This window comes from Sus scrofa, chromosome 1 (assembly GCF_000003025.6).
Source record: "Sus scrofa isolate TJ Tabasco breed Duroc chromosome 1, Sscrofa11.1, whole genome shotgun sequence".
Classification (NCBI taxonomy): domain Eukaryota; kingdom Metazoa; phylum Chordata; class Mammalia; order Artiodactyla; family Suidae; genus Sus; species Sus scrofa.
The window spans coordinates 98,937,564-98,951,577 of NC_010443.5; the positions used below are offsets into that span (position 1 = coordinate 98,937,564).

A 14,014-nucleotide genomic window follows, 5' to 3' on the forward strand; every position below is an offset into this window, starting at 1 on the left:
TATAGACTGGGTGACGTATAAAAGACAGAAATTTATTTCTCACAGTTCTGGAGGCTGAGGGTTCAGAGCAGGATACCTACATAGCCAGGGTCTGACGAAGCTGGCTTTCTGGTTCACAGAGATTAAGTGTTTTTACTGTGTTATCATATGATGGAAGGCAGCAAGCAAGTCTACTTGGGTATGTTTTATTAGGGCACTAATCCCCTCATGAGGGCAGAGCCTTATAACCTAATCATTCCCTCAAAGGCCCAGCCCCATACCTTCTAACACCATAACCTTAGAGGTCAGGTTTTATTTATTTATTTTTTATGGCTGCACCCACGCGGGCATATGGAAGCTCCCAGGGCCAGGGACTGAATCCGAGCCTACAGCTGCAACCCACACCACAGCCTCAGCAATGCCAGATCCTGTAACCTACTGTGCCAAGCCAGGGTTCAAACCTGTACCTGTGCAGTAACTCGAGCTGCTGTAGTCAGACACTTAACGCACTGCACCAAAGTGGGAACACCTACAAGTTAGGTTTTAAAATATGAATTTGGGGGCGGGGGGTGGTGTTCCCACTGCGGCAAAGTAAGTTAAGAATCCAACTGCAGTGTCTCAGGTCACTGCAGAGGCATGGCTTCATCTCTAGCAGAGAGCAGTGGGTTAAAAGATCTGGCATTGCTGAAGCTGTGGTGTAGGTTCCAGTTGCAAGCTCAGATTCAATCCCTGGCCCAGGAACTTCCATATGTTGTGGGTGTGGCTGTTAAAAAAAAAAAAAAAGAATTTGGGAGGACACGAATATTCTGACTATAGCAATGAACTAGCCATACTTGTCGCATTCCTGGAGCTCTCCAAAAACAGAACCATCAGGATACAGAGGTATATACATAGAGAGAGAAAGAAATTTATTAAAAGAGATTAGTTCACACAATTATGGAGGCTAAGAGGTCTCATTATTTGCCATCGGCAAGCAAGAGACCCAGCAAAGCCAGCGATGTAGTTCCAGTTCACATCCAAAGCCCTGAGAAGCAGAATAGCCAGTCAAAGTGCAAAAGCCCAAAGAACATGAGTGCCAGCGTCCAGGGACAGGAGGAGATGGATGGCTCAGCTTATGCAAAAGGACAAATCTGCCCCTTGCCACCTTTTTTCTATCCCTGCCCTCAATGGACTGGTGATGCTCACCAATGCTAGTGAATATGATCTGTTTTACAGACCAATTCAAATGCTAGTCACTTTCAGAAACACACTCACAGACACACCCAGAGATAATGAAATGACGTCTGACCTCTGGCATTCCTCAGCTCAAATTACCACACAATATTAACCATCACACTTGCCAAAGAAGTTAAGCTTTTAAATACTGGCAAAGGGCACAGAGTCCCAGATTCATTTTCATTAAAAGCATTTAGTCATTAGAAGCAAACACTATTTGAAAGGTTTTACACCTAGAAATTTTGTTCCTTCCTAAGAAGCTAATGGGTACAGTGTTTCTCTTTGGGGTAATGAAGTTCTGGAATTAGATAGCAGTGACAGGTCCACAACTTTTGTGAGTATACTAAAAACCACCTAAATATACACTTTGAAAGAATATTTGAAAGGCTGGGTTATTTGAATTATATCTCAATAAAGTTGTTACTTAAAAGACAAAAATGAGTTCCTATTGTGGCACAGCGGAAATGAATCTGACAAGCATCCATGAGGATGAGGGTTTGATCCCTGCCCTTGCTTAGTGGGTCAGGGATCCGGCACTGCCGTGAACTATGGCATAGGTTACAGACGCAGCTCAGATTCCCTGCTGCTGTGGCTGTGGTGTAGGCTGGCAGCTGTAGCTCCAATTCGATCCCTAGCCTAGGAATTTCCATAGGCTGTGGGTGTGGTCCTAAAAAGCAAAAAATGAAAGACAAAAATGAGAAAGCTCTCTAAATGCCTGTATACAGAAGGTGTTAAGATAGACTGTTAAGCAGAAAAAGAGGAAAGTTCAAAACACTATGTATAATCTCCCACCTTTTATGAGAATACAGGAGGAAATAAGAGTCTATATTCATAACTGCATATATACACATGAAAAATTTCAGGAAGGATACATAAGAAAACTAAGAACAGTGATCACTCTGGAGGCAAACTCAAGGCTGGAGAGATGGGGAACAGGGACAGGTAGGACAGGTTCATGTCCACTTCTATGTGTTTGGTATTTGAACAACGTAAGTGTAGCATCTGTTTGAAAATTATATTAATCAGGAACTAAAGCTAGAGGATTATCATAAATGTTAAAATCAAAATTTTATTGATTAAAATCTGATGACAGTGAAATAAGAATAAACAAAAAATTAAATATTATAGGAGTTACTGACCCCCAAGTTAGAAAACTCAGGGTCTGCTTCTAAGTTCTCTATTAAACTCACTCTGCTTATTTCAAAATAACCCCTCTGGGTCTCAGTTTTCTTATTTGTAAATAAGTACATCGGGCAAGATGATCCCTCATTTCATTTCTTGCTGTAACATCCTATAATGCTCAAATAAAAGGAACTCAAAGCAATGTCATATTCCTGTGAAAACAAAATTTAAAATATATTAATTGGGGCTATCTTAAGTGCCAAATAATCAAGGAAAAGAGCCAAGACAGTCCAATACATGAAAGAAACCAAAATTCTACCATGCTGAGTGTGGCCGTTTTTAAAAGATGAAAAATGTTTTAAGCCAACAGATCTTTCTTGTTTAACGTCCTTGTATAATCTTCAGAGGATTTTCATTACACAATCGCCAAAACAAAGTCAACTTTAAAAAGCCAAAATGTTGCTCTGGCTGCCATATTATCCCAAGAACTTTCCACCATCTGGGCTGGAAATGTCCTAGAACAAACTACTGTTGGAGCAAGTTATTAATTTCATGTGAAGAAAAAAAAAAAGGCAAGCGCCATGACCTTGCACTGCTCTGCTAAGGCAGAGTGGAACACTTGGATAAAGACAAAAGCCTTCATGAAATGGGTGTTAGTGTTGGCAAAGGGCAAAGTCAATGAATACGCAGGAAAAAAACATCCTTTGATTTACTATTGGATAAGAAACCAACAGTACTGTAAATGGAACATAAGTTTAACAAAAACAACTGACAAGTTCAAAGGATTAAGACCAAAAGTTAGAAATATCAGTATCATGCCAACATGGACATTCTAAAAGTAAATTATGAGGAAAGATTAAAAAGTGGTATAGTATTTTACTGATGCTGTCAATAGCAGTGATGGCTAGTTTTAAAACAAAATCAAAGACACAGTAATACTCCTCATTTGTAAAAGTTATTAAGAATGGAACGGAAGTGCCTAGAGGTTAGGAGTCAAGAAAACAGCATTCTAGTATCAGATCTGTCACTCCTCACCTTTATCAGTCAACTTATCTATCAACTTTATCATATGTAAAAATGGTGTGCATCAGGTAAACTCAAAATCCATTCCATGTTTTTATGGTTCCTCAAGGACTGCATCAACTGTATAAAATACAGCCACATATCTCGAAATAAAGGTTAACCAAAAAAAATTTTTTAACATTATAAAAAGTAAAAAATTAAGATGGATTAATATGGTGGATATGTAATAATAAAGCAGATATACCAAAGTGGTTATGTGGGCTCCAAACTACAATAATGCTGGCTTAAATGGTGCATTCATAAAACAAGGAACAATCAAGGGAAAAAGAGCCCTCAAAAATTACTAATGACTACTAAACTTCTACTTAAAGTTAGAAACAGCATTTAAACATGTAAAGAGATGTTCAACCTCACCTGTAATGAGAAAATGTACATAAGAATCACAATAGGGCATATATCCGGATGAAACTTTCCTTAAAAAAGACACATACACCTGCATGTTCATTGCAGCACTATTCACAATAGCCAAGACATGGAAACAACCCAAATGTCCATCTACAGATGATTGGATTAGGAAGATGTAGTGTATATACACAATGGAATACTACTCAGCCATAAAAAGGAACGACATAATGTCATTTACATGGATGAAACTAGAGACTCTCATACTGAGTGAAATAAGTCAAAAAGAGAAAGACAAATACCATACGATATCACTTATAACTGGAATCTAATATACAGCACAAATAAACGTTTCCACAGAAAAGAAAATCATAGACTTGGAGAATAGACTTGTGGCTGCCCGGGAGAGAGGGAGGGAGTGGGAGGGATGGGGAGCTTGGGATTAACAGATACAAACTATTGCTCTTGGAATGGATTTACAATGAGATCCCGGCTGTGTAGCATTGAGAACTATGTCTAGATACTTACATCACAATTCAACAATGGGAGGAAAAAGTATGTATATATGTATGTGTAACTTGGTCCCCATGCTGTACAGTGGAAAAAAAATAAATAAAAAATTTTAAAAAAAAGGATCACAATAGGGATTTCCATTTTTAGCTTACAAAAACTTAGGCAATAAACAATACTGTTGAGGCTCTGTTAAACGTTTTTGGTGGGATTATAATTGGTATACTCTCCTTAGAGAATTTTTTCTTACCAAATTTATTTTTATTAAATTTTTAAATGGTCATACGTAATTCTAAAACTTGCATAAGGACTATATCTGTATATATGCATAAAGTTAACTTCTACATAAGTACATCCAGAAAATGTAGTATTCTTCAGCACTAAAAAGAAATGAGCAACTAAGCCACAAACACTAAAGGAATCTTAAATGCATACTACTAAGTGAACAAAGCCAATCTAAAAAAAAAGCTACGAACTACAAGATTCCAATTCTATGCTATTTGAGAGAAGGTGAAACTATGGAGCCGGCAAAAACATCTGCGGTAACCAAGGGTTAATGGGGTGGGGAGATGGGCAGGCAGAGCCCAGATGATTTTTAGGGCAATGAAACCATTCTTTTTTTTTTTTTTTTTTTTTTTTTGTCTTTTTGCCATTTCTTGAGCCGCTCCCATGGCATATGGAGGTTCCCAGGCTAGGGGTCGAATTGGAGCTGTAGCTGCCAGCCTATGCCAGAGCCACAGCAACGCGGGATCCGAGCCGCGTCTGCAACCTACACCACAGCTCACGGCAACGCCGGATTTAACCCACTGAGCAAGGGCAGGGATCAAACCTGCAACCTCATGGTTCCTAGTCAGATTCGTTAACCACTGCGCCACGACGGGAACTCCTTTTTTTTTTTTTTTTTTTTTGAAACCATTCTTATGATTCTGTCATGGTGGATACATGTCTTACCTTTGTCAAAATCCACAGAATGTACAACACACCAAGAGTGAACCCTAATGGTTCACTGTGAGTTGGGTGATAATGATGTGTCAATGCAGGTTCATTGACTGTAACAAATGTTATCACTGAGGTGAGAAATTTCACAGTGGGAGAGGCTGTGTGTGTGGGAGGAGGGATACGGGAATACTCTGTACTTCCTGCTGGATTTTGGTATGAATCTAAAACTGCTCTGAAAAATAAAGCCTTTAATTTAAACAAAAAGAATAGTGTTATATTATCTAGCAATATATATAAAGGTAAGATAAGGGTAAAGGTTTCTATAAACCACCAGAATAGCTAAAAATGAAAAATGATTGTCTCTGAGGAAGAAAGGGATAGGACAAGGAAATTTGTTCTCATCATAAGTCCTCCATGCTATTTGATTGTCTCCCCAAACCATGTGCACACATACACTATAATGTAAAATGACTGCATCAGCATCAATAACTAGTATTAAATACCCAAAGGTAATGTAATTATGCCCCCAAAATGAAATTACTCTGTAAAGAATTAACTTACATAAGTAACACAAAAATTATAGAGGGAGAAAAAAATCAACTGTTTGTTGGCAGAATTAAAATTCTGCAGTTGTTAATGTCAAAACCACCTCATTCATATTTTGCCATACATGCACTAATAAGAGCAAAAGAAATTAACAAAAGCATCCTGGACCAGCCTTGCTTTTATAAGAGTAAAAATTCTTTGAAGACAGAGATTCAGCATTTTTAGGGCTGAGCGAAGAATCCTGCAAACTGACCTTAAGAAAGTCACTTACTTTCTCGCTTCTTCAGTACCATCATACATAAAATGAAAATGATAAAACAAGCTTAATTCTAATTCTAAAAACCCAATGATATATGCCTCTAAATAGTCCATAACTTGCAAGGAAATATACAAACATATGCAAAATGACAGCTAAGATTTAGGACTCTTTAGCTGCTGCTAATCTTTCACAGCTAATGTCAGGCTAGAAGCAGTCCTCCAAAGCTGCCAGAGAAGCTCCTCCAAGCAACCTGACCCAACAAAAACTTAAATCAGTTCCCACACAGGTTCTTCAGCCTGTTATTTTGAATCTTAGACACTCTGTATCCTTAGGACCACTATATCTGTCAATGACCAAGTACTACTACTTTTTACTGAGAAGTTTAAAATAGAAAAATTAACTCAGAAGCAAATACATTCAATGTTTCTCTTAAGTACCTAGTATGTGTACAGCAATACACTTTCATAATCATAAAACATTTTGAATTTTACAAAAGCATTTTCAAATGCATTACTTTAGTCTTCAACACAATCCTAAGTAAGAGAGTAGGCAGGAAGAGCACTAGAAAGACCTCAATCCAGGATGATATGTCTCCTCTCAGCTGCTGGCCCCCCAAATGCAGTTAAGGACATGGTGTATATTAAACTACCAAGTTCAATAGCAATATGAGTTGGTCTCCAAACTTATGCACTTCAGTTTCCATATCTAAAATATTAAAAACTGCACCAGGTATCTCCAAATACCTTTTCCAGGTGACAGTCTATGATCTATGAACCCCAATTTAAAAAAGAAAACTGAAGAGTTCCCTCTTGACACAGTGGGTTAAGGATCCAGTGTTGTCACTGCTGTGGCTCTAGTCACTGCTATAGGGTGGGTTTGATCCCTGACCTGAGAAATTCCACATACCATAGGCACGGCCAACAACAACAACAACAAAACCCACAAAAACAAAATGAGAAAACCAAGGCCTGGAGTGCACTGCTGATGAGTGCTGGTGCTAGGATTTAAGCCCTGTCTTTGGGATTCCAAATTAGAATTAGTGGTGTTTTTTTTCCTACTACACAATGTCTCCTACACTTCTTGGCAATAATCAGTTACGCAATTATGAAATCCGAGCATGTATCTTGTAAAAACATTTGTGCTACTGGATATATCCTGGTCAGGTTTTTTCAATAAACCTGGGGAAGGTTTTACATAATAACAATTTTTAACCTGGATTCCCCCCTCCTTCCCCCCACCCCCACCACCGGAGGCACCAGAAATCAATTTTCAAACTAATAAGTTACTGTAAACTTATTTCTGTCTCAGTATTTGAAAATGCTATCATCTTTAATTCAGTGCTGGGAATGTTTTAAATACCTCATTCAGCCAGAAAGCTATACTAGATATTTACTTTACAGCACCTAAAACTTAAATGCTGACTTGTTTTAGCCACCCACTCTGTTGAGGCTGGATTTGAGAGGAGTTTGGATATCCACATGCAGGGCTGTAGAAAGGATTTTCCTGACAGTTAGGCCCTTCACCACCGACCATGAGTCTCCCCAGTTCTTTCACTCTCAAAACCCTGCAGACTTCATAAAGAAACTGTTTATGGCTCTTCAGGTTCTTAAGCCACCACTGTTAGCAAAGTTTTCAATATTCAAATTTTCCAAAGTATAACATCTAAGCCAATACCAACATCCATGAGTCGAAAAAATGTGTACTTTATATCATTTTATTACGTTTCATAAATCCAGTGGACAAAGTGAATTTTATAAATACGATTCTTAATCAGTTCTATCCCTCCCCAAACACATCCAAAATGGATTTTGGAGAAATAGCTCCAAAAAATAGATATATTATGTTCTTTTATATCTTAATAAACAGAGAACCCTAAACATAATCAAACATCTAGTCCCTCTATCATTCAAGTCTTTACTCCATCAAACATCATAGCTTCTCCAGCAATAATCTCCCACAAACCCTCTCTCTAATCAAACTAATGCACTTGTGATTCTCCAAACACAGTGGACATATCCAAGAGGTCCCTATGCAGCTCCTTTCTGCCTCCTTGAAGACCTAAGCACTGCTCATCACTACACTTCCAAATGACTGCAGCATTTATCAACTGTTCCTCTTACCAGGCTATCTTTCTACGCATCTACCCATCGCTAAGCTCTTTCAAAGTCAAGCCTTTCTTTATCCAGGGTTCAGTATAGTATATACACATAGTATATTCATAAGGTATGTTTTTGAAGACAAACTTAATGAGAAATAATTATAATGTAAAGAGATAATGTGGGGACCACAGAGATACAATGCTGATTGTCTCTAAACTAAATGGCTCCAGACGGCTCAGCATTTATAGGTAATTAATCCACCATTACCTTAAATAGTGTCAGATGTTATTTCTCAGTGTTTCAGTTTCTAGTAGCCCCCTTCTACTATTAATGTCTATGAGATATCTAATGTTTATATAATATACCAACTGCAAGGGGCTTTGAGCCACTACATCGGCAATGGAATGTGGCTTAGCACATATGAAAGACAAACAAAATGCTTTAAGCACACTGCATAGTTTGTGGCCCCCACAAATTTACTCACTCAAATATTTTTTTCAGTCTTCCATATGCCAGGCTAACAGGAGGACTAAGAGTACAGCAGTGAGCAAAACAAATGCTAGCATAAGAAGAGCCCTTGTTTTCGTGGAAGGCTTCATTCTAATTGTATTTGAGAAATAACAGGTAACATGAAAGGTCTAATGTTTCTGTATTAGAACAAAAGAAATAAAGTATGATAAAAGGACAGAAAATGAGAGGAGTATTATGGGTAGTCAGAGCAGCTATTTCTAAGAAGCAGACCTTTGAGCAAAAGGAGGCTTGAAGGAGGTCAGGACATAAGCCGTGCAAATATCTGAGGGGATATTCAAGGCAGAAGCAGAAAGGTCAAAGGCCCTGGAGACAGGAGTGGACTGGCATGTTCCAAATTAGCAAGGATACCACCATGGCTGAAGGAGAAAGTGTGACATGGACAAGGTCAGCAGACAACACCAGATAACCCTGTGCTTGAGAGGCAGACAAAGTCCCGCTACACAATCAGACACACACTCCCTGGAAAAGGCAGTGAAAGCAATTGACTGAATATCTCATCTTTATCAATATACCACTTACAAAAAACCTAGTTTCTTAAATTGTGGAATTTAAATATCTGCCAATCAGGCCAAGCTGAGAATTCAGCAGCTCCAGCCCTTCTTATCAAGCTCACAAGTTGATAAAGGAGAAGACACACAAATGGATCTCAGAGGAAGGGGCTGGAGTCAACAGAGATGCCCATTCTGAGCAGACCTCACAGCGACCTGTCCAGAGCAGGGGCACTAGAGAGAGGGAGTAAGACTTGTTCTCAACAATGGCATGATTATACACAGTTAAGAGTGACAGCTTTGACAAAAACATCAGCAACAAAAACAGACAAAAAGACAAGGAAAGAAATCCAGTTCAAGTTCTCAAAGCAACTATTTTATAATAAAAAAGCATCATAAGCAGTCCTCAAAACATAACTATTAGGCCCATACAACCTGACTGCTTCTGCTGCTAGGGCCTCACCTGAACTCTACTGCTGGGTAGAGTCACGAGGTCTCAGGCAACCCTCCCAGTAACACTATAAGAACCAACCAGTGTCACAAATTCTAACGGTTGTGCTTTCACCCCTAGCCTGCCGACCATGTTCCACCATTAGTGTCTTGAGGGACAGAGCTTTAGCCTACCTTATTCTGCTCCCATTCAACTCCTTGATATCAAGAAGGTGTAACAATTACAGATAAGGTTTTACTTTTGGAATGCATTTCAATTCTAATGGATCAACTCAATATACACTGAAACATGTCAAGTCACAAGACTGTGCCTGACTTGAGCTTTCTTTTAAATACTTACATAAAAGCTGAGAGGTATGAAGTTAAGGAAGGATTCCTAAAAGGTGTGTATTTTTTTTTTTGGCTACACCCATGGCATGTGGAAGTTCCTGGGCCAGGGATCAACTCACACCAAGCAATGACAATACTGGATCCCCAATCCACTAAGCCACCAGGGAACTCCTGGAAGATGTGTAATTTTAATCTTTGTTGAAGTTTAACACCTCGGAGAATTAGCATTTTATTGAGAAATCCAAACTGAGAACCAGTATCCACTTACTATTCAGAAGTCAATTTTCATTACAAATGAATTCCTACAAGTTCTGGGAGTTTAAACTACCATAGTTGATCTTGTTCTCTCAGTCATAAGACGGGAACGACGTCTTATGACTGAGAGTTCCCATAGTGGCAGAAATGAATCCAACTAGGAACATGAGGTTGCGGGTTCAAGCCCTGGCCTCACTCAGTGGGTTAAGGATCTGGAGTTGCCATGAGCTGTGGTGTAGATCACAGACAAGGCTTGGATCCTGCATTGCTGTGGTTGTGGCGTGGGCTAGCAGTTGTAGCTCCTATTTGACCCCTGGCCTGGGAACCTCCATATGCCATGGGTGTGGCCCTAAAAGCAAAACAACAACAACAACAACAAAAACTTACAGACTTCTAAATATCTATCTATGTCTTGGTGACCACTGGCTTTCAGCATTAATAGAATGACTTCACAGTCTCAAAGGAAATGTTTAAGCTACTTTTGAATGACCTGCAATGAGCATGAAAATTAGATTCCTCTTGCTATCCACCTACTGGGGCAGCCCTGGCATGCCAACATTACAGATCAATGTTTACAGTAAGACTGATGATAGTCAGGTGTGTCTGGAGCCTCCTCAGTTTTCATAGGTCAATATTCCTTCTTAAATTATAAGCTGACCCATACCACTGTACTTTGACTATAGTAGATGAAACATTTAAAGAGTAGTTTGGTTTCACATGGAAACTGTTACCAAGACAAACCTTCTTGTAGGAGGGAGTTCCAACAACATTAAATCATAAGAAATTGTTTCAGCAGCTGGTTGCACATAATACAAGACATCTGGCTGTCTGTGCATTTTCAGTTCATTTAAAAAGTATAAACACATTAAAACATTGAAACGTCTGAAATATTACAACACTGTCTACTTGCTCCCCAAGACTCTTTAAGTGGCTGGTCTACTCACTGCATTCACAGCTTACTATCCGAAGGGGATTTATAATTTCCATCCTCCCACCAAAACATTTTCTCAACAACAAAACAAATGCACAATGAGTGTATTTGTATATATCCTGATATACCATTTAGGATATATACAAAATTGGTGGTATTTGGTAATGAAATAAATGTAATAGAGGTGGTTCTATTTTTAAATTAAATCAGGAGCACATAAAGCATCGTACATGCTATGATAAGCAAAGAGTAGACAATATATGTGTTTCCTTTCCCTCATTTGATCATATGTAACCACAGTGGCTTAACCAAAAAAAGTATATGCTCTTTTCACATAAGACAAAATCCAAAGATAAGCCATCTAGGGCTGGTGTTAATAGTTTCATAACATTATCTATATCCCACGCCCCGGGACACTGGTTTGTTTTTTTGTTTTTTTTTTTTTTTTTTTTGTATGTGGCACTCATCACCATCGTTTTAAGATGGCCCAGTGCACTGGCTCCACATCCGGTAAAGAAGAGAAAGGCCAAGGGCAATGAGCTTAAGGTACATGGGTACATGCTCTGCAAGCTCATGACTCTGCTTACAGGTAACTGGCACAAACCGTGTCATGGAGCCACATTTCATTCCCAGAGTGCCCAAAAACTAAGCTGGGCACACAGTGCCCACCCTCGGCCCCAACAATATTGTACAGGAAGGTGAGAAAGGATACCAGACATGCAAAAAGCATGGGACTCCCCCATGCCCTTCCCTGTCAGGGACTCCTCAGTTGTCTCAGCCCAACCTTCCATGCTGCATATCAACAGACCAAGACCCAAGGAGGTTTAGTGGTTCTCATTCCTAAATCTGTATTACAATTCTGGATGCTGCACTGGGGCACAACAGAAGCCAGGAGCCTACCTGCTCACCAACACCTGTCATTCCTTTTGGGGCCACATTTCCAATGATAATTAAGATGCTATGATGATAAGTCTTAAAATCTACTTTATTTCAAAATTAATTCCTTTAAAATATGCATTCTTGGAAGTTCCCTTGTGGTGCAACGGGTTAAGGATCAGGCATAGCGGTGCAGGTCAAAACTGTGGCATGGGTTCAAACCCTAGCCAGGGAACTTCCACATGCCTCAGGTGAAGCCAAAAAAAAAAAAAAAAAAAGGATGCATTCTCAGTGGGGGCAAAATCATCCTCAAGAGATGAAAACTGGTTCTTTAGGGGTAAAAAAACTTCATAGACATTATAATGAAGTGCAATCCTTCAAAAGGCCATAGCACATAAACAGATACTCAATGTATCTGTAATATTCAAATTTCATTAGGGCTCCAGAGAGGTAATTAAGGAAAAAATTTCTAAAAAGTTTCCTCAGAGAGACAATTAGAAAAATAAGCCTGATCGCACCAGTCAGAATGGCCATCATTAATAAATCCACAAATAACAAGTGCTGGAGGGGCTGTGGAGAAAAGGGAACCCTCCTGCACTGTTGGTGGGAATGTAAACTGGTACAGCCACTATGGAGAACAGTCTGGAGATACCTTAGAAATCTATACATAGAACTTCCATATGACCCCACAATCCCACTCTTGGGCATCTATCCGGACAAAACTCTACTTAAAAGAGACACATGCACCCGCATGTTCATTGCAACACTATTCACAATAGCCAGGACATGGAAACAACCCAAATGTCCATCGACAGATGATTGGATTCGGAAGGTGTGGTATATATACACAATGGAATACTACTCAGCCATCAAAAAGAATGACATCATGCCATTTGCAGCAACATGGATGGAACTAGAGACTTTCATACTGAGTGAAATGAGCCAGAAAGACAAAGACAAATACCATAGGATATCACTTATAACTGGAATCTAATATCCAGCACAAATGAACATCTCCTCAGAAAAGAAAATCATGGACTTGGAGAAGAGACTTGTGGCTGCCTGATGGGAGGGGGAGGGAGTGGGAGGGATCGGGAGCTTGGGCTTATCAGACACAACTTAGAATAGATTTACAAGGAGATCCTGCTGAGTAGCATTGAGAACTTTGTCTAGATACTCATGTTGCAACAGAAGAAAGGGTGGGGGAAAAAATGTAATTGTAATGTATACATGTAAGGATAACCTGACCCCCTTGCTGTACAGTGGGAAAATTAAAAAAAATTATAAAAAAATTAAAAAAAACACTTGTTCAAAAGGACTATCTTCACACAAAGATGACAGCATCTGAATAAATCACCAAGAAAATCAAAAAAAAAGAAAAATAAGCCTGAGAGTAATTGCTTTAAAAGTAACAAACATTTTGACTCTTACAGGAACTTTATTCAGCTGTGGTGACAAAATCTGGTGATAACAAATCTAGCGTAGTATATATGACTGGGTTGTTTGGTTGTACAGCAGAAATTATCACAGCCTTGTAAATTAACTAAATTTCAATAAAACTTTAAAAAAACCAAATCTAGTATAAACAAATAAGAGTCTATTTTTCTCACATGAGAATTCAGGGTGGTGGGGTAGATACTAGTTGATGACTTTGGTTCAGCAGCTCAATGATGTCAAAGCAAAATTTTATGCGAGTGTCTTAGCTTATGGTGCCAAGAGGTCCAACACAACTCTCAAGAGACCCTGTCCACATTCCAGAAAGCAGGAAAGTGGGCTCTCCTGAACAAAAAGATATGCCTCCTAGATGAGTCAGATGGCCTTAAAGAGTTCTACCCACAAGTTTTATTGAAGGACTTCCCTCTACAACCCACTGACCACACCTAGTTTCTGAAAGGCTGGAAGTGGAAATCTGACCTCTCCATAAAAGCTCAGACAGCAGGAAGGGGGTAAAGGGAGAACAAAGGATGGGTGGACAACTAGCTGCACCTATACCTGGATGAGATTCAAACTGCTCCTCTCTCAAACCCTTGTTTACAGAGATCACTCTAATTCTGTGCCT

General features: G+C 39.2%; 1 protein-coding gene across 7 annotated transcripts in view; it reads right to left on the minus strand.

Moving 5' to 3' along the window:
* Nucleotides 1-14,014, minus strand: part of DYM (dymeclin) — a 382,159-nt gene that overhangs the window by 295,058 nt on the left and 73,087 nt on the right. The gene's annotated exons all lie outside the window — the stretch shown is intronic.